The sequence below is a fragment of the Lygodium microphyllum genome, chromosome 12 (genome assembly GCF_053477565.2).
Source record: "Lygodium microphyllum isolate KBCC chromosome 12, Lygodium_microphyllum_v1.1.10, whole genome shotgun sequence".
NCBI classification, from domain to species: Eukaryota; Viridiplantae; Streptophyta; class Polypodiopsida; order Schizaeales; family Lygodiaceae; genus Lygodium; species Lygodium microphyllum.
In genome coordinates, this window is record NC_141146.1 from 154,833,584 (window position 1) to 154,854,475 (window position 20,892).

Here is a 20,892-nt window from a genome sequence, read left to right on the forward strand (position 1 = left end):
TTGTATGTTGCACCATGCCTCTATGGAGACGTGGCTCGCCAAGTACCAGCAAGCTAGGCAAGATCGAGAGGAAGCTCGATTTGAATTTTGACGTAGTATGTGCCATCAACCGATTCGATATCCTAAGGGCATGGAGGAGATGCCACGGTTTATGTCAACACGCGATGGTTGCATGGAGCTTTGACCGCAGCATCTCGTGAAGGGGCGGAGGTCTCAATCGAGAAGTGGGAATTCTCGAGAGAATGTAGTCCAAAGGTAATGATGTATTTAGGGTTTATTGTATATATATTTTATATGCAACAACTAATTGAGTGTTTTAATGTACGGTATAAAATATATAGTGCAGCATGGTTGTGCAGACGGCATTTCCACGTGTAGCGTATTGACAAAATACACTCCATAACAAAGTATGGTATCATGGCAAGGTTTGAGCAAGAGAGCCGACGACGAGCAAGGGATCTAAACACGGTTACAGATGAGATGGAGTATTTTGGGAACTTGCAAAGTATTGTTATGGTGGATTACCATAGCTTCTCCATGATACTATTCGATGTGCAGTGCTTCAAAGTGGTACTTGAAGGAGTTGAAGCAACAATTCGATGAGGTCCATCTGGATTTCTCGAAATAGATTCCAAAAAAAAGGATGGATTTGCAAGATGCCTTTGTGTTACCGGCCCATTGTGAACATGTGCATGAACTCATTTCTTTGTTAATTATATTACGACATGGTATACATGTCACAATAGTTTGATCTCTCTTGTACATGTTAGTGAATAGGTAATCTTCTATCTAAACCCCCAACAACCTCAGAATATGCAAATAGAGGGGTCAATATTGCAAGGGATGGAGGCCATTGAAAGTTTGGAGTATGTAGAGGAGCCAGCATTGGCTAACAATGATGGAAATACAGGAGTCCAAGAATTCTTTGAGAACGAGGTGGACTCATCCTTTTGTGGTGACATGCCTATCGACCTTCTAGTGTATACAAAGTTGTGTCGGGAGATTGACATGGGACCATAGGATACTTCATACTTGGAGCATCCACTTACTCAATTCATTAACTAATCGCTTATAAGGGTACATAAGATATACATTTTAAGTAAGATCATTTTTTTGAAGATTTATATTACCGTACTTTGTATGATTTAAATTGATTATGCTGACATCATTTTTTATCTGTGTAGGTGACCTTTGTGGATACTTAGATCATCAGGATGAGTCGAGGGATGAGCGATGAGGAGTTGCAGGATATCTTCACACGCATGTCTCCAGATCAAATGGTGAGGTTCAGACACATGGCGAACCAGGAGCTGTCTAAGACATCCTCAAGCCGCTCTATTAGATCTACTTCAGCGCGATCAGATGCTTCAGTTTCGAGCAGACGAGGTCGACGCTGCAGACTTGGACCAGACAGAGGGAGTGCTTCAGGGTCTGTAACGTGTCTCCTTGTCTACTTGTAGGACACGTCTTAGCAGCCCATCGAGAAGAGAGTCTAGAAAGCGCCGCCTGACACTCCCAAGGAATGTCACGGGGTTTGTGATCTAGGTCTTTCTGAGTCTGCCATGAAGCGAAAGTATTTCGGCCATTCCCACTTAGGATCGCCTACTTAGGACCAACCTGAATCAAGGTCTTCCTAGTGGTCAAATTCCTAGAATGGTAGCTAGCGTCGAGCCCTAGACAAACTACTTTACGCAGAAATGTCATGGTCGAAGCGGATTTATACTGCACTTGGTTCAAGGAGAATGGGAAACGAAAGGGATGCAAAGCTCGACCTCTCTACCCGTAAGGCATAGTCCCATTCCATTCCGTTAAAACAGCACAAATCGGAACTCTAGCTCCAAAGATTCTAGGTCATCGTTTACCTTGCTGTCAATTCCTTTGAGAAATATTCCTGACCAACCGGGACCACCCTTCCGTAGGACGGACCCATGGTCACATCCATCACACTTTCCTCAGGTTGCTTTAGTTATCTAATTACATACCACATTTAGTTTGGCAAGCAAAAATAGCTTCTTTAATTAACCAATTAATAACTGGTTCCTTCACGTAACTTAGACATTGACAAAGAAAAACAATATCAAGCAAGTTCCTTTTCAACATTTAATCCATTTAATCTTTATTTATCAGTCATTGGAATACATCATATAATCCAGCCCGAAGGCTAATCCATAATCCACCCGAAGGCAGTTCCAGCAATCCTCAGGGATCGCTATCCCAAGTTTCCGCCCGTTGACTAGTATGCGGGCCTCAAGATCCCATCTCGAGTCACATTGGTCTCTTGTGTAGGGTCCGGAGGCAAGGAATTTATAGCAAGAGTCTCACCTGGCACCCAAGCGTCCTCCTGCTCTCCAAGTAGTACCCACGGAGAGACCTCTCGCGGTGAGTTCGATCCACGTACCCGGCGCGGCTAACAACCCCCTTGGATAGGGTCAGGTAGACAGTCGGGGGTAACTGATGTTGCCTCTCCCTCCAGGCTTTCAACCTGAAGCATTAGTTATTTTCCAACGTTAGTTCCTTGAGTAAAGAAAAACAAACAGTGCTCCTAAGTGTACAAACACAAGCACTCCAGTGGTCGTTTATACGACCAACTGCTAAGGTGTGAATCCTTTTCTCCGAATACAGCGAGCATTCGATCTGGGATCAATTGTGACTTGGCAAGATCCCAAGGGTTTCATAAGCTGAGTTACTTGTTTATCCTTTTATCCTTGGGTTAGGGTTTATACCCTGTTAATCCAAATTGTCAATACTTTAGGTTTCCATATATTATGGTCAATAAATCCTGGACAACCTTATCGCCCTTAACTTAGTTGATCAACTACTTATTAGGCAATTCATAATTACCCTAACTTGGCAAATCAGCCCCAAGGAAGGGTGAAGTAGTAGGATGTCTACTCATCCTGTAGAAGATAAGACTTGTTCCTAGAACTCGCCAACCTTGTTCTAAGGAGTGGCAATACTATTTTGTGATTCAGACACAAAACCATGCGACGTTGCAACTTGTTGCACGAGATAGGTGTCGCACCTAACTTGTGGAATTATGTCTCCCATCACACTGTATTCCTTGGTCAAGAATACCTTTGGTCAAGATGTAGGGTTTGGGAGTCCTCTAGACCCAACCCAACCCTAACCCTACTAGGCCAATAACGTTTTGGGCTTAGGGTCCCTAGTTTCCTTGTGGAAGTCTAACATTTGGTCATTCGATCACTAGGGTGAGAACCCTAGATCATTCTTGCATGGGCATTTAGATAACCCTAACATTTTCAAGAATGTGGGTGGGATCTTTGGGATCAAAAGTCTTAAATCTGCATCCCAAGTGTGATACTAGGCAGAATTTTATTGTAACTTAACCATACCTAGCACTTGAGGTGATCGTCATATGCAATCTAATCGTACCTTTATGATTTTTATGTGAGCAACTCAACTATACGCGAATTACTTAGTTGATTTAACTAACTCACGATTAGAGACGATCATCCCTTTTTAAAGATGCAAATACTTCCTTCTAAATAGCAAGTACTCTTCCCTAAAAGATGCAAGGAACTGCAAGATGTATGCGATGTATCATTCCATGGAATTATGTGATTTCAAGACTATAGACATTTTCCTTCTATGTAGCTATAAGATTCACAATGATCTTTTCTTTTCCTTGTCCTAAACTATAATGATGCAACGGGTTCAAAGATTTAATATTTTTAATGAAGATGCATTCAACTTTGAAAAAAAAACTCCATGCATGAGCGAATACCATGAGTCCATCATTAGATTCATCCTTCTTTTAGTACTTAACCCGACAAAAATGAACTATTATCGCATGCAATTTGCAAAGTTCATAATTTTCTTTCCATACATTGCGACTATTTGGACATTATTCAATGGGCGTCTAAGATTATCTCATACACTAGTCACAACTAGGAAATTATTACCTAAGTGCATTATGTGTTATATGCGCTGTTCTTTTCGCGATGCAACAAAGATGCCCTTGCACAATTCTATCTATTTACTTATGCATCATGCATTCAGGATTGCAACTTGACCACGGAAGTGCAAGCAATTTCAAATGCACAACATGCAACTAAATCTTGTAAATCAGGCGAGCAAATGAATTTCCCAATGTATTTAAACTTGCCTACAAGAATTAAGCATGCATAGTGCATCCTTTTCATGCGGAATTAATTTTAAGGAACTGGGCATTAAGATTCGGGGCGTTGTCTACTCATGTACCCGGGGTGGAAACTCCCGCGTGTGCTCCTCTCACCTTTAGCTTTAGAGTCATTTATGCAGTGAATTTTGTCGCAGCAACTCCCCCTTGGTTTACTCACGTGTTCTAAAGTCTCCTAGTCGGGGATCTCCTCTTCTACGCAGGACACAAGCTTTGCAGTCACGGATTTTCAAAAACCCGAGAGGTTATGGGTAAATAAGGCTTATGGAAGCCTTATTTAGAAGCTTCTAATTAGAAGCTTCTAATGCTTCTATGACAGGAAATGAAGTGGAGAGAGAAGATGAGGATGGAGGTGAGGATAACAATGATGATGATTATGATGAAAATGGTGGTAATGATGGAGGCGGCAGCAGCGTGGCCACAGTGCTCCTCATGGCCGTAGCAGCTCACAGAGAGGGGCAGGTTTGATGATCCCCTCCTCTCCCATCAAGCTTAAGGGGAGGGTTCTTATAGGCTTTAAGGGGGGGGATAGCCACACACGTGGCGATTTGCATGCTCCCCTCCCTCAAGCTTCTCCAACACCTACTCAAGCTCCTCTCACACTCCCTCTCCCCTGCCATGCAATGGCTAAAGGGGAGGGGGTTCTTATTAAAAAATTTGCCAAAATTTTATCCATTATCCTTTTCTCCCCCTTGAAGGGGTGTTCCCGCGTAGGCCTACGATAGTTTGCGGTTTTCAAGTCATGGCTTCTACACACGATGCAGGGTGGAGTTTGCTAGTGCACGCAGAGGGAGTACTTAACCCAAAATTCTATTGTTGCGAGAGATTACTTTAAACCGCTTTTATGTAAGATTTTGGATCTTGAATATTTCATAATGGAAATATTGCAGGGTCAGGGGGATGTTGCACAGATCTGGATGTAGTGAGCCCACGGTCGGCTCGGGATACAGGTGCTACTCCTCGCTCTCGTAGTGGTTTCAGAGAGCGTAGCTTAGGTGGTTGTTGTGGAGGCACGGACGCGGTGTCTCTGTCTCGTCGTTCTACTGGAGTTGTGTCACCTCCGGGATTTGTCACACCTATGGGGATGTCTACTCCAGTTACTCCAGATTTTGCTCAGTCGTCCACAAGTGGCACCTCTATGGGTGCTACTCCGATAGATACTACCCCGGTCAGTACACCAGATGTACAGGGGCCTCCTGGATATGCCCAAGAGCATGGTCGCACAGGTGGGAGAGGACCATCTTAGACATATCCTAGAGGGGTATGCCTACCTTGTAGATGATAGGTCACGAGCCATCATCATGAGTGATGAAGGAAGGAGAGTTATGGCTTGCATGAGAGAGTTGTGCCAACAAGTTTTTCGGCACAACGTTTTAGATCATTGGAAAAACATACCGGAGGGGAGCAAGGACTACATAGTAGCATCCTTGCATGAGGAGTTTCTGTTACTAGCCACAGCAGATAGGTTTTCTACGAGGTGGATAATAGAGTGCATGTGTGCATATATGTCACACAGATGATCGAACACACGCAAGGCACTCAAGAGTGGGGTTGCAAAGCCCGAGTGGCTAGACGCGGGCGACTGGCACTGACTGAGGAAAGAGGCTACAGATTCTCCAAGACGTTGGAGACAACAGCGCGAGGCAGTGAGGGCATGACTAGAGGCCAGAGTGGTCCATCATCTTGGGAGTGGCAGCCACATGACATATCTGGAGGACTTTGTAAGTTTTTATTTTATTTTGCTTACTTATTTTTTTGCAATATTCTTTGTACTAACAATCGTGTTTCTAACAGTTAGTATTTTGTTTCCTTTGCAGCACTCCATTACAAATCGCGATCTGACCAATCTTGAGACTCGATATGCAGAGAGGCATGGTCTCACTGCATCGATTGACCAATTATATGGATGTGGCGGCTCTGTAAGTCACTTATCTTTCTTATCCATAGTTACCATGTTTAATTAGAATGCATTATTGTATGGTGGATTGATGTGTAGTTGTTTCTTGTTTTGTAGAGTTCGTTCGATGCTCCTTTGCGGCGGCAAGACGAGCTTTCGGATGGTGATGATCTATAGATCGCCCTTGGATCCCTAGAGCTCACACACCCTTCTTTTTTGGTCACGTGATCTGTGTAGACATTTTCTATGTTGTAGTAATATCTTACCATGGTTGTACCAGTCGTTTTCATTATGCGATTATGTATTTATTTCATGTATCAGTGTTATTATTTAAGTACACTTTGTCTTTATTTACACGAGCATTGTACATAGTGTATAAACTATTTTGTATGGCCCAAATAAAGCCTACCCTGCCACAACATTTTTTCCCCTGTTACCATCGCTATTAGCGTTGCAAATTTATTGCATGCGTCGTTATTGGCGTCGTTATTAGTATCGCAAAGTGTCGTTATTTGCAACACTGATACCGACACAAATAGCGACGCTGATAACGACACTAATACTGATTGTTCTATGGCGTCGTCAATAAGACGCTTTTTGCGATGACGGGGTTAAATTTCTTTATTTGCATTTTCGTCGCTTTTAACGTTGGTATAAGGCCTATATCTTGTAGTAGTGATATATTAGGAGCACCGGTAGTAGTTCATGTCGACATCACAACTCTTATTGATGTTAATGTAGATTATTGTGATAGGGTTGCCATAGTTAAATGCACTATAAGTTTATTGGTTAGCTTTGTTACGCAAGCGGTGATTGAGAGCAAGTCTCACTCAAAACCCGATAATGAGACATTAAGGAGTGCCGGTGAGAATAATTGACTTTGTCGGATAATCAACACAACACGAAATAATTAAATCTTTCTACAAACACCACATGAACCACACATGAAACCAAAAAACTCACAATGCCTCTTGTAGCTTAAAAAACAAAAAAACTCAAATTCGGGTAGAGCATCACACAAACCTTGCGCAAAGTTCAAAAAAACACAAACTTCAATGACAAAACCAATTGTACTAGATTCTCTTACCTTGATAAGCCTTGAGCTTACACTCGACACTTCAACTTCCAAATTCTCCAACTTCCCTATTGGTAGACAAGAGTACTCTCTCACATACGACCCTCCACTCTCCTCACTCACAAGTTATGAGTTTCTTACAAGGGGTAGCGCAAGGCTTAGCACCTCAAGTGTCTCCCTGGTTTTACAAATACACCCGTTAACTTTGCTTTTGGCCTTTGCAAAAACCTAAGGCTTTTTTAAATGTAGACGTGCAAGGCTGTTCCAAGCTTTTTTAACCTTGAGCTTTTTAAAAACGAACGTCAAAGCCCAAAACCTTGACTTTAAAAACAGCCTGTCAATTAGGCCATAATCAATGATAGCTATCTGCCATAATACTACGTTTAAAATGCTGCCACTACATGTGCCTTTATCGAATAGAATGTAAGTATCTTACCTACGTAACCCCAATTTCCATCGTGGCAGTCGATTTAAGCTGCCATGTTAGAACATCGTCTACCTGCGATTTACAGTCATCATTCCCTGATCACATGGAATATTTGCCTTCATCATCTCCTAAAACGTCAAGCACGCCGCTATATGGGTTATCGTACTGCTACCATTGTATCGAGCAAGCCACCCACCCTATTCACTATCGGGAGCCAATCAGGCCCTTGTCTTGGGTCAACAATCGCCGTCCAGTCCTCAGTATTTCTGTCGTCGATTGTCATCGTTATCGCTTTTAAAAATAATCTCTTTGATGCAGCCATATTGACTGCGTTTGTCTTCTGTCACCATTACTGCCATTGTACTGCGTTTTTAAAATGCTACCAACTTCGTAAAAATCACTGCCATCATCCGTGATCAACAAACTGCCGGCCAAAGATAAATTTCAGCTTGGGTCCCGCTTTTATGGGTACGTGCCGGTAAACTCCCACTTGCTGGCCGGTCTCTCGACTTTTTTGTTTTTTCAAAATCAAGTCAAACGAGATACAAATATCTCACCAATGTGATTCGTGGGCGCGTGGTGTAAGGCTTCAGGGTGTGGGATCGGGGGTACAGGGCTTGATCCTTGGGATGATCCTCTGGGTGAGACCAATACACCTTTTAGGGGGCTTTTAATTTGTGGGCCCCACACTCACCCAATGACCGGGTAAACCCGTGAAAGAGCGTGGGGCCCTTGCTGATATATATCCACAGCCCAAACTGCCTACCTGTCCTTCAATCATTGTTGCCCTACGGGCTGCCACCTCCTTCGTCGTCCACGATTGCAGTCACCGAAAGTCAACTCATTAAAACAATCACATTCAAACTCACAAGTACTTCTGCATATTGGAGCTCCTTTATAGTGAGCTGTGTTAGAGCAAGGCATGCACATTTCGTATCCACAAAAGTCACAAAGCGTATATAAATTAATGTCGTATCTTGCGATGCCTGCGCCTGATCCGGGGAAACTATCTACCCATCATAAGTTTCAAAATCGAACTGGCACAAAGAAATTGGTATCCATTTTACTTGTCAAGGCAGCCATGCCAACTAGCTGACTTTCAAACTCATGTGGAAGCCTCCTAGAAAGCTCATCGGCCTTCTTGCCCTAAATGTTTGCTATGTCTTCCCACGTGTGTCTATAGCCTTGTAGCTCAACTATAAGGACTTTGTCATTTTCATCTTGGGCTACAATAAGACGAACCAAGGAATAGGGGTACTTTGGAGTAGCTCAATTAGGAACCTGATCAAGTGCAGTCCCCCTATTTGTGAGCTTTCTTAGTTATGGGTATGAGATAGTCATAATTCTCCACAACATCCTTTCTGATATTGAATGTAGGAAGAACTTTTTGCACATGCAGATAAAAGCAGATCCATTTCCTATGAGCAGCACAAAGGCTTTAGACTTCCAAGGAGTGCTACATGCTCGAAAGGATCATAGATCAACTTGATAGTGACTCTTTAGCAATTTCCAAAACCTTGTCTCTCTTTACTCCAATCTTATATTTCCTTTATAGCACATGTATTGCTTTTTTGATAATAATCTCCATATGGCTTCATGCAATGTGACCTAACAAGAATATGCTTTGGCATAGAACATTGTGCTCATCCACTTTTGATTTGAGAAAATATGCAAATTAAAATCCATGCAATGCAACCAATCAATCAATGCTCCACACAAAAATAATGTATGCACTAAAAAAATTGTGCCTAGCCTATTTACATGTGCTCATGAGTCATGCAAACAAAGTTCCTTGATTATTTGAGATCCTTATCCTCACCTCTCAATGCTCATAAAAAAGATATAACGTACTCTGCTCCACCTACCCATAATCTCACTCTCGCTCATCCCAACTCTCATGCGTGCAACAAACAGTTTGTGCTCAATGAAAGCGCTCTCTCATGTGTGCATACATCTAAGATTTATTGCATATAGTTGGAGCAGGCCTCATACCGTGCTAGTGCTCAACAATGGTGCAATATGTGCTTCAACCCAAACCCATAGCATGGAAGTATTTGATAAATTTAGGAGACGACCCCGAGTGTAGTACATCAAACAAGTGTAATGTGAAGTTCTCATAAACCCATAATCCATGTGATGTGCAAGAGTCTCATCAAGAAAACAAACCTATTCCATAATGTTCGGGAGCAACTACTAGCAAATTCCAGCTCCAACCTATCCAAAAAAGTATTGAACTCGATCAAGGCTATCAAGTTTCCACACTAAAAAATCCATACAGAACTACCAAAACAAATCCTAAGCTAAACAAATACAGAAAATCCAACAAAACCTGACAAAAAAATCAATCACACAAACAACTAAGCTAGCAAAAACCAAACCTAACTATAGTTAGTGGTGCGCAAATCAGATGCTAGATGTGTACGTAGGAAGCGTCGGAAGGTCCCCAAGAACAAAATAACTCTTCTAAACATTAGGGGAGTTTTGAGGTCTCGAAAATGCCCTGTAAGAGATCCTAGAGAGAGAAAACAATTTAAGAAATAAAATCATTTTATAAAATTTTTAAAAGGTTTATATTTTGGTAAGTTAAAATATCGAAATTCGTTAATAAGTCATTATCGTGATATTCTCGTGGTCACATCAAACCTAGAAATCTAGGTCGCCATAAAGTTGGCAAGGTTGTCATAATGAAGATCTTACCTCTTCTCATTAAAGTGAAAAGTAATATTCAATTTGAATTTTGGTGGATACTCGATTTCCTCCCTCCATCGTTTCTCTCTTCTTTTTTTCTCCGCCTTAGTAGTCTCTTCTTTGTTTTCGTTCTTGCTTCTAATCATATCCTTAGCTATATTGGATCAATCACCCAATGATATCTATAACTCAGCTATGGATCAATCATCCAATGATCTCTGTAGCTCTCATAAAAGACCTCTCTATCATCTTCATATTGAGTTGGATAGTGAATATGAACCAATAAGAAAGAGAACAAAATCTATCACGGTTACAGAGTCTATGAAACATATACTGAGGTTTGAATGAAAGAAGAATATTGATCTTTGGTTAGATGGAAAGCTATATCCCAAAGATCCTAGCAGAAATAGTACTCCTCCTTTCTATAGTAGCTCATCATTAATGAGGTTTATTGGTAATGGCTACAATGGATTTTTAGGTTATACACTTAACCTTGTTGCAGAAAAGAATATCCTTGGACTAGAGAATCATCCTTTGATGAAACACAATATAGAGTTGTTGCAAAAGCTAGAGGATTGTCAACAAAAAATTCATTCATTGGAAAAGCGTATCAAAGCTTATCAACGAAAGCAAACTTTATTAGGCCTTCGAAATCGACAAAGAGCTCTTAAAAATATTGAGAATATCAAACGAGGAGGAGGAGGCTGTGGTAAAAGAATCCAAGCAACAAGGTATATTTTTTTTCACTTGAAAAATCTTAAATATGGCTTTATTTAAATTACTTGCATTGATTTGTGATGTTAATTTTTCTTAGATCTCTTCTACAACTAAATGCAAGTGAAAGAGATTCTTTAAAAGCAGCTCGGTTTTATTATCATCTTCTTTCTTCAGTAGTTTCAAAGGATATTTTAGAGAAGAAGAAATTTAAAAAGGCAAAGAAATAATGCTTGGAGTCATTTGTAAAGGATCATTCTTCGGATTCTAAGTTAGTACAGAAGACACTAGATAGTATTGGTATCAGTCGAGATGCTTATATACAACTTTTACAATCAAATATGAAGCAATGACAGGTACGCAATTGCATACTTCCGAAGCCATTTGTGGTTAGGACTATCAGACAGAGAGTTAATAACAAAGTGATGGGGATTCTAGGTGAGCCTTTTCATATGAAGGCTACCTTCAAGGGCAAGAAAAAGGAGGTTACATTCAATGAATTTAATAATATTTTCCTTGACTTGCCCACCCTACAATGCTTAATGATTAAATTTTATGACTTGTCAGTAGTAGAGGCACAGGGAATGGCTAGATTTGTGATTAAACTTGATGAAAGTGAGATTCTGAAATGTAAAAATTTGGAGAGAATCTCTATCACCTTGATGAATAGAGCACTTTCATCAGGTCATTGCAATCACTCAACATCATTTAGTGTTCAATCTGAATATAACATCTGGTGGCTAGGAGTATTTGTGGTAGATACTAAGAATTTTGATATATTATATTGGGTTTTTCATCAAACATCAATATCTAATGTTATTCAAAGGCAACAAGCAGGAGAAGAGCTATTTGTTGAAGGATTTGGGAACTACAAGATTGAGTGGCACATAGCTGGTGACCTAAAGATACTCAAATGTATATATAATGTATCAAAGGGAGCCAACTCGAGATCTCCTTGCTTATACTGCATGTCACCAGCTGAGAGTTAAACTCAAGCAATTGGAATAGAGCTCCCTCTAGGCACAATAAGGATCCACAGTTTAAACCAGTCTTGGACATTCCTTTAGCGAATGCCCATATTAGTATACTTCATGCACTTTACAGGATAATTAAAAAGCTTGTTCATCTCTATATAGGATTTGCATGGAAGCTGAAGCCATTATCAACTAGAATAGATGCTATAACAAAGATTGAAAAAGTTCTCTCTGCAATTGGTTTGCATGGTGGCAATGTTATTATTGAACTAGATCTTCAAAAGTCTAAGGATGGTAATTGTATCCCAAAAAAACCATCTATTGGTGGAGTGAAGGCTAGAAGGTTTCTAGGCTTTCATGGGAGACTTGGCAAGATAAACTCAAGAAATGATGGCTAAACTATTAAATTTAATTAGTGGAAATCCCTACATAATGTAGTTAAGGATCACACTGATAATGGACAAGCTTGGAATAGAAAAGCTAAAGTTTGGGAAACACTAAAAAAAGTGTTTTTTTATTGTGATAAGACTGAATGGAATGATGATGATCTCAAAGACTTTAAAAACCAATTGAACCTTTTCAAAAAGGCGATGAAAGAAGCTTGGGGTGATCAACACTTTACTCACTATATGGTAAGAAGTTTGTATATGTTTGTTTCTTCATTGTCGAACTCATATAATGTTTTTTAATAACTTTCTTTATTTGTTGACTATGCAGCATATTCTATAAAACCATGTTCCATACTTTATTAAACAATATGGATCTCTATCTATCTGGTCAACCCAAGGTATGAAAAAATCACATTATCAAGCAAGAACAAAATATTTCAGACACACAAGACATGGAGGTGGAAGACACAAAGCCAACAGTTTATTAGAGGTCTTTCAATGGTTCTATTGACAAATCTGGTATAAATTCAAGCTTAAAGGTACAACCACATCAAGCAATACATCATCTTTAGCAAGGACTATACAAATTGTTACCCAAAGAAGAAAAGATAGATATTTTAATTCTTGCGCAAAGCAAAGATTTACAGAATGGTTACAAACCAAACAAAGAGTTGGGAAAAGATGGGTTTCAAGAAACCCTTAATCTTTGGCATCTTCTAGTCTGATTGTGTTGCAAAAGAGTCCTTAGTTTCAGGCACCTCGATAAGGCCTCCAGAGGAGTCCTTAGTTTCAGGCACCTCAACAAGGCCTTCAGAGGAGTCCTTGGTTTCAGGTAGCTCGATAGGGCCTCTAGAGAAATCTTTTGTTTCATCCCACTCAATAAGACCTCTGTATATCAAAAACTCTTGTTTCCGATAGCCTAGAAGAAGCTTCAAATTCTTGCTATCTCCTACATAAGAGAGCAAATAGGAGCCAATAACTCCAAAATATCCAGCTCTAGATCCACTGTATCCAAGCATGAAGCCAAAAACTCTTATGGCTTCTTTCTTCTCCACTAAAATGATCTTGTCCAAACCTCTGCTGAAAACTTGAGATCCAATTACCTTTGAGATAGCTCTCAAAGCTATCATTGGTAGACTTGGAGAGCTTGACAATCTACTATGATATATTACCAGTGCTTGATTGTTTAAGTTTCCAATATAATGGCCAAGGCTTTGATTTTTCCCAAGCTTCATTGGCCTAGAGCCCTTTGCCCTTATAAGAAAGTTGTCCAGATCCTCAATCTCAATCTACACACCAAACCACAACAGTATAAGATATAAGATATTTATCTATAATGCATAATAAAATCTAACATAAACTCAATGGGTAACTTCGAATTATATTTCATACCTTAGGGTGTTCGTCTTCTTCAAGAAGACTATCATCATAAAGATTTATTGAACTCTTGGGTTTCTCATCTGATGGAGACTTCAATCTCTCTTCATATCCTACATCATCAATATGAAGTTTCTTCTGGACCTGCAAGAATTCTTCTTCTGTAGGTCCTCCCCTTTTTGTATTCTACGATCTGATTAATACATGTATGTAAGGCTATAGAGCTGTCTTGGAAGTTCTCTCCCTCAACATCAAGACTTGCTAGTGGTTCTTGTTCATAACCTATAAAATTCATGTCATTTTTACCCCAACCTGCAAGGATTGCTAAGCAATAATCTTCTCTAAGATAAAAAAGATGTTCAATATCATTTAGCAACACATATCTCTTCTTGTTGATAAGATAAGTGGAAAATGTTGGAACACATGCAAGAGGACCTTCTTCATCAACCTGTGCACTTGGCTCGATCTCCTTTTCTTCCACCATTGTGATATTGTCACAATGGTGGAAGAAACCTACATCAAAACCTTGGACAAGTTGATTCTCAACTCTTGAACAAACCTACATCAAAACCTTGGACAAGTTGATTCTCAATATCTTCTTGGAACATCTCCTCCTTCTCTTTGACCTCCTTATCCATACTTGCAATATCCTCTAGCTTTCCCTGTTGGTCTATATCTGGAGAAGAATTTTCCATGTACTGAAGATACACAATAAATCCAACATCCTTGTGGATCAAAAGGCATTGGTGTTGATACTTGTGAAAAGGGCAACATATTTCTCTCTTTCTGAATTCCTCATCAATGAGGTTGAACCTACCTAGCAAAGTTGACCTGGATGTACTGGTGGCTCCCATGACATCACTATAATGAACAAAACCATTGACTTCTAAACCTTGCACATGTTTATCATAAAAATATCTGTACTCCTTAAGTTTATCTTCAAGATCCTTCAATAACTCCTTCAAAACAAAAGGAACATTGAAAATTTCCCTGATATAACTAAACTTGGAAGAATTTCCAGTTGTGTGTAAGAATCAAAGAGCCTATCATCAGAAGTCTCCATTAGCTCCTCCTCGTCCATTCCTTCCAGAGATAGCTTTCTCTTTGTCATCTTGACCAACAAAAGATTTATCCCTGAAAACAAAGCAAAATGGCAACAATGTCTAATAAAACAAGATGGATCCATGGAAAGAGGCCCCAAAATTGCATTTTTCAAGACAAAAAATCAAAAAATGAGAAATTTTTTTAATTGACCAGTGAAATGCGAAAATAAGGTGTCCAAGGCAAAAGCCGGTGAAGAAATCGTGTTTCATCGGACACTACTTGAAGACGAAAGTTATTTGAAGATTTCACTGGTGAAACGCGATAGTTAGCAAAATACCACTAACCAGAGACATTATTTTGCATTTCACCGGTCAAAAGATACAGAATAAGAAGAGAAACATGAGCTATGAATTAATTCTATTAAAACACAGAAATTTATGATAAAATCCTTTCTGAAAGTGCCATGCTTCTTTTAAAAACACAAAGCACATGACATCTGTAATTTTTCAAGTGTTATTAAAAATTCTTTCTATACTAATCAAATTGATTTTGTTCAAATACTTGTAATAACAAAATTTTGTTACCTATCAGAAATTGTTGAACTGCTCTTCAAACAGGAAGCAAGGATCTTGAAGAAAATTCGAAACAAAATTTTGAGACAAAGAACAATATCGGAGAGAATAGCTTCGAAAAGCTTTTATATTGATTGTCAAACGTGTGTTGATAGTTCCAACGAAAAAGTTTGCGTAATGATGGAAAAATAAACGCGACCACAAATTTGACGAAATTTCTAATATTTTTGCATGCACGAAATACCTCAGAATACATGCGCATGTGTCTCACTTAACACAACATATCAAATTTCTGAGAAGACGTGTGCACTCCCTTTTTTTGAGAATATATTGCACGTGTTTTACTTAACACTTTGCCAAGTAATGCATGTACCATTGATTTTTTAAAAATCCCCCAATAAAAGGAAGCAATGGCCAAATTCGTTTCATATTTTTATGGTCATGGAGCACATTTTCGTGGTCATGCAGTAGGGTCCTCGAGCACATTTTTGTGGTCATGCTGTGGTTGTGAAGAACATATTCGCGTTTCACCAAAGCTATTGACAAAATTGGTTCTAAACGGATTTTTCCCAGCAAAGCGCCAAAGAAGGTATGGTTTTCTACATCTATCCTTCTCAATGCCCAAGCATCCATTCAATGCATTTTTTTGATACATTTTCTTAAATTTTTATATTATTATGAGCTTATGAGCACTATAAACGAATTTTTTCCATAGTGTGAGCATTCCTTAATATTGTGGAGATTTTAGGTAATTGTAATGTTGTGGAGATTTTAGGTAATGTTGGTGCGCAGATCGGATGCCGTATGCTTGCGTAGTGAATGTCGGAAGGTCCCCAAGAACAAAAGAACTCTACTTTTTGCACAAAACTCAAGGTAAAAAGCATGCGCGACATGAACAAGAGACCAATTGGGTGTAATCTCCCCCCATACCTTGTGTGAGCGCTCCACAAAGCATGTATTTTAGGTATTAATCATCTTCAAGCTCAAATAATAGCCCAAATTACAAAATAGCATGCTTTTGGCTTTGAGTTTGCTTTAGCACAAAATAGAAATAAAGCTAATGGGCGGCGCCCAAAGAGTCAGGCGTATCCAATACAATGTCCAAATACAAATATCATAATCGTGTGCCCATGCGCATACAAAATAATAAATAAATATCCAACGCCTCAATAAATAGGTGTGACAAAATATAGGTGCCATGCCTAAGATATGCGCCCATCAAAATATAAGTGATAACTCGAATACTCGCTATCTTCCAATGCTTTCCTCCGCCACTGCTGCTATCTCTACACATCAACTGAAGCATTTGATGCCAGGAGGCATATTCCACGGGGATTCCGTGCCACGGTGGATTCCGTGAGGTTTTACGGTGGATTCCGTAAACTTAGATGACCGGGGCTCATACACAAAGTGGATTCTTTGTGCGAGAAGTTGATGGGGACGCCTGTCCTGTTCGGGCGTTTTATTAATTTAGTGTGTACATGGGTGATTCCATAGCGGGTGATTCCACAAAATGCATATTAAATTAATAAACGTTTATGAGTTTAGAGTGCGCACTCGTAATAAATTAAGGTTAGGATTTATTTCTAACCAGTTGATTTATTTATGTAGCTGAAGACTGCTAGGTATTCACTTTTGTCGGTTTAATTGTATTATTTTACTAACGATTGTGAATGCTTCAGTTGATGTGTAGAGATAGCAGCAGTGGCGGAGGAAAGCATTGGAGTTTAGCGAGTATTCGACCTATGGATTATATTTTGATAGGCGCCACGCCTATATTTTGTTATGTCTATTGAGGCATCGATTATTTATTATTATTTTGTATGCGCCTATGCGCACATATATGTTATTTCTATTTGGACATTGTGTTGGGCGTGCCAGACTCTATGGGCACCATCCATTAGCTTTATCTCCTATTTTTGTAAAAGTAAACTCAAAAGCTAAAAGCTTGTCATATTTTTGTAAATTGGGCTATTATTGAGCATGAAGATGGAAATATACATAAAATACATGCTTTGTGAAGTGCTCACACAAGGCATGGGGGGAGATTGAACCCAATTGGTCTCTGGCTCTTGTTGTTCATGCTTTTTACATTGTTTTTTGTGCAAAAAGGTAGAGTTCACCCAAAAACGCATACGGGAATTAATATCAAAAAATCCATTAGCCAAAATGAAGTAAGGGAAGAAGGAAAAATGTGCAAAAGAACATGCCCGATAATCCTATCACATCATAACACAGTGCTAATCAAGATAAGCCCCGTTCTCATGTGAAAAACCCAAAAATCGTACCTGAAAAGGAATTCGAAAATTAATAGTGAATAATCTGTGCATCAGAATGGAGGGAAATCAAAAGGAAAAATCTCAAGATACAAATGATCTTCAGTTTTGTCACATGAGAACTCAGTGCTGATGGGATAGGAGGCAGTCACATGGAAAAAACAATAAAATTGATCACAAAAACACAAATAAAAATTAATAACAAAAAATCTAGAGGTGAAAACAGGGTGGAGAAAAAAGGAGAAATGTGCAAGAAGGGTGGCAAACAAGGCTATCTAGTCAAAATTTAATTATGAGGAGAATAGGGCAGGTTTATATGGAAAAAGAGTGAAAATGCATACAAAAAAGACACGAAAGCCCGCAAAAATTAACAACGGACAAACCGGGCATCGAAATGATAGGGTGTAAAAAGGAAAAATGTCATGTGGTAGGTGTAGAATAGGAGTGTTACATCAGATCAACATTCTGAAACAATAAAGGAGCATTCACTTGGAAAAACGTCCATTTGACGAGAATTTCTCCAAAAATAATAATTTCTAATCCGTGACACGGAATAGGGGACGGTAAAAAAGAAAAAAGGTACAATTTAAAGGGATAAACATAGCGGTAAGTTTGGATTTGGAGTTTTGGTGAATGTAGGGGATGTTCACATAGAAAACGACCAAAACACCGTTTAAAAAGAAATAACCATGCAATCCGCCCCTCTAGGAAAGGTAGATGAGGGTCAAGATGTCGTCAAGGGACCCATTAAGGTAAAAGGAAGATATGGGATAGACACAGATTTTGTGAATCACAAATGCAAGATGTATGCTCGACAGACGTGCAGCGACGCATCCTGACACTACTGGGTAGGAGTAAATGACATCGCATGAACATAAGACTTGTCACTGGATTGTACTTTAACGTTCCCACACTTCAAAAATTTACAGTCACGTACAAACAAAAGCCGTAGGATTAGAAAAACTTGGCCCCTGTTGTTGAGAGTTGCAATTGATAGTTGATGGTGCATCCTGTGTCGTAGTCGGCTCTGCAAGAGGTACCTAGGTGTCTTCACACCATACGTCCAGTGCAGCAAGGACCGCGCAGCAGCACCCACAGAGGTAGCTTTGCTGATGAAGGCGCAGGAAATCCCATGATGATGAAGAAGGTTGCACTCATCAGTGCACAATCACTCAAATGGAAAGGGAGGAACAGTCACTCGTCCTATAACTCATATCACTTGAGTGAATAATGAAGAAAATCCACATCGCACACCCGGTTTAGAAATCGACAAGGAAAATGGGAGAGAAGGAGTATGCCAAGATGCACAATTGATGGTGCATTTGTGCATCGAACCCCATCTGGCATAGGTGCAAGCAAGAAGGCCAAGAAGCCTTGTTGTGCAGTGTAGAGAAGAAGATGATGTGTCCTGTGGTGATAGCAGAGGCCAATTTTGTGGGTGCAAAGGGAAATGAGAATGTACCTTACTCCATTGTTGTAAAGTCCCTCAATCCTCACCTCTCAATGATTGTTTTGAGGACACACCAGTCACACTCTGACCCCCCTCTATGGCACACTCTGTTTGAGAATACAGGAGGTCAATCCATTCCTTACATCCATTGATGCAATCCTCACTTGCGCTTGTGTGAAATTTTTGTATGCCTTGTGTGTATTTGATGGTGCAACTATGCATCCCGCCCTGTATTGGCATATGGTGCGAGAAGGACAGCCAAGGAGCCTTAGTGCAATGCACATGAACAGATCGTGCCTTGTGCATTGAGAGGCCCAATCCGTGCATGCAACACTCCATTCCACATAGCTCACCTCTCATTTAAATTGAACAGAAAGAACTAGTCACTCACCCCACCCTCTATCTCACACTCACTGATAGATACAGAGGTAGACCATATTCACATTCCCATCCGGTTAGGATGAAAGCTCACATTACTCAAGGGGTTGTCGATGAAGATCGCTTCGTCCATTATTGTCATCAGGGTGTTGAAGATGAGGCGTACTCAGGGAGGCAACCAACACGTTTGGTACTTCGATTGGGTTAGAAAATAGATCCTCTATTGAAGGAGTCAAACTGACTGATGAAGTTGTAGAGACAGCGCACCAAGGGAGGTGGCTTGAAATTGTATCTGAAGAAGTTCTATAGGTGCGTTAGCTATCCTAAACTGTGGGGTGTTACCATCTTTTCCACAACTAGCTTCCCACCCAAGGGTGTTTACCACCTTTTCTTGGAACAAGGCCTGCTATGACAGGGAATTACTTCCTTTTCTCCCATAGTAGTTTGTTTGTTTGTTTTTTTCTTTGTTTTTCTTTTCTTGCTTTTTTTTCTCTCTTCTTTCCTACTCCCGATGGTGTTTCCATCTTTTCTCGAAGAATAGGTCAGCATGACAGGGACCTAAGTCCTTTTCTCCCAAGATCGATATATCTTTTTTTCTTGTTTTTTTCTTTAATAAAGAGAATGATAGAAATACCATGTGTCAGGACCATCCTCACCACCACTGCTAGATCAAATGAGAGAAGAACATAGTAAGGATGGGAGGTCTTTGGGAGGGGCTAGTAGAAGAATTCCGCCTCATAAACAAGAGTGCAATGGCTATCAATAACACAAGGAGAAGGACAGTGCGACTTCCAAAAGGGAAAGGGTGGGTCGACTTTGATTGTCAAGATCCCCAGGGAGGGAAGTAATTCTTCAAGCAATAGCCATTGATCAGAAAGGGATTATCAGAGGCATCAACTATTTGGACTTGGACAGAGCCATTAGGATTGACAACAAGTACCTTATAAGGACCCATCCAGCATTGGTGAAGCTTGCCAGGAGACTTGCCAAATCGGGAATCATAAGTGAGAACTAAGTCACCTTCCTTAAACTCCTACTACCTTGATGAAGTTGTCATGATAGACCTTTCTGAAATCTTATGTGGCTTCCACGCACTTTAGGGCCATCCTACAGATCTCATCAAGACACTCCAAATGCAAAAGACAACGTTGTAGGGACTCGTCATCTCCTAAGCGTTCGTTGATGGCCACACGTAGAGACGGTAGCTCGAGTTTGACGGGAAAGATGTCTTTTGTTCCATAGACCAATTGGACCAGGAATTTGTCTTGTAGTTACCTTATGGGAGATTCTGTACGCCCAGAGGGTCTCTGTAAGTCAATCATCCCAATCACGGCAATATGCAAAAATTGTCCTTGTCAGGATCAAGCAGAGGATGCGATTGGTGACTTCCACTTGGCCATTGGCTCTGGAATAATAAGGAGTGGACTTGCAATGGCAGATCTTATACATTTCTATCAATTCTTCCATAATCT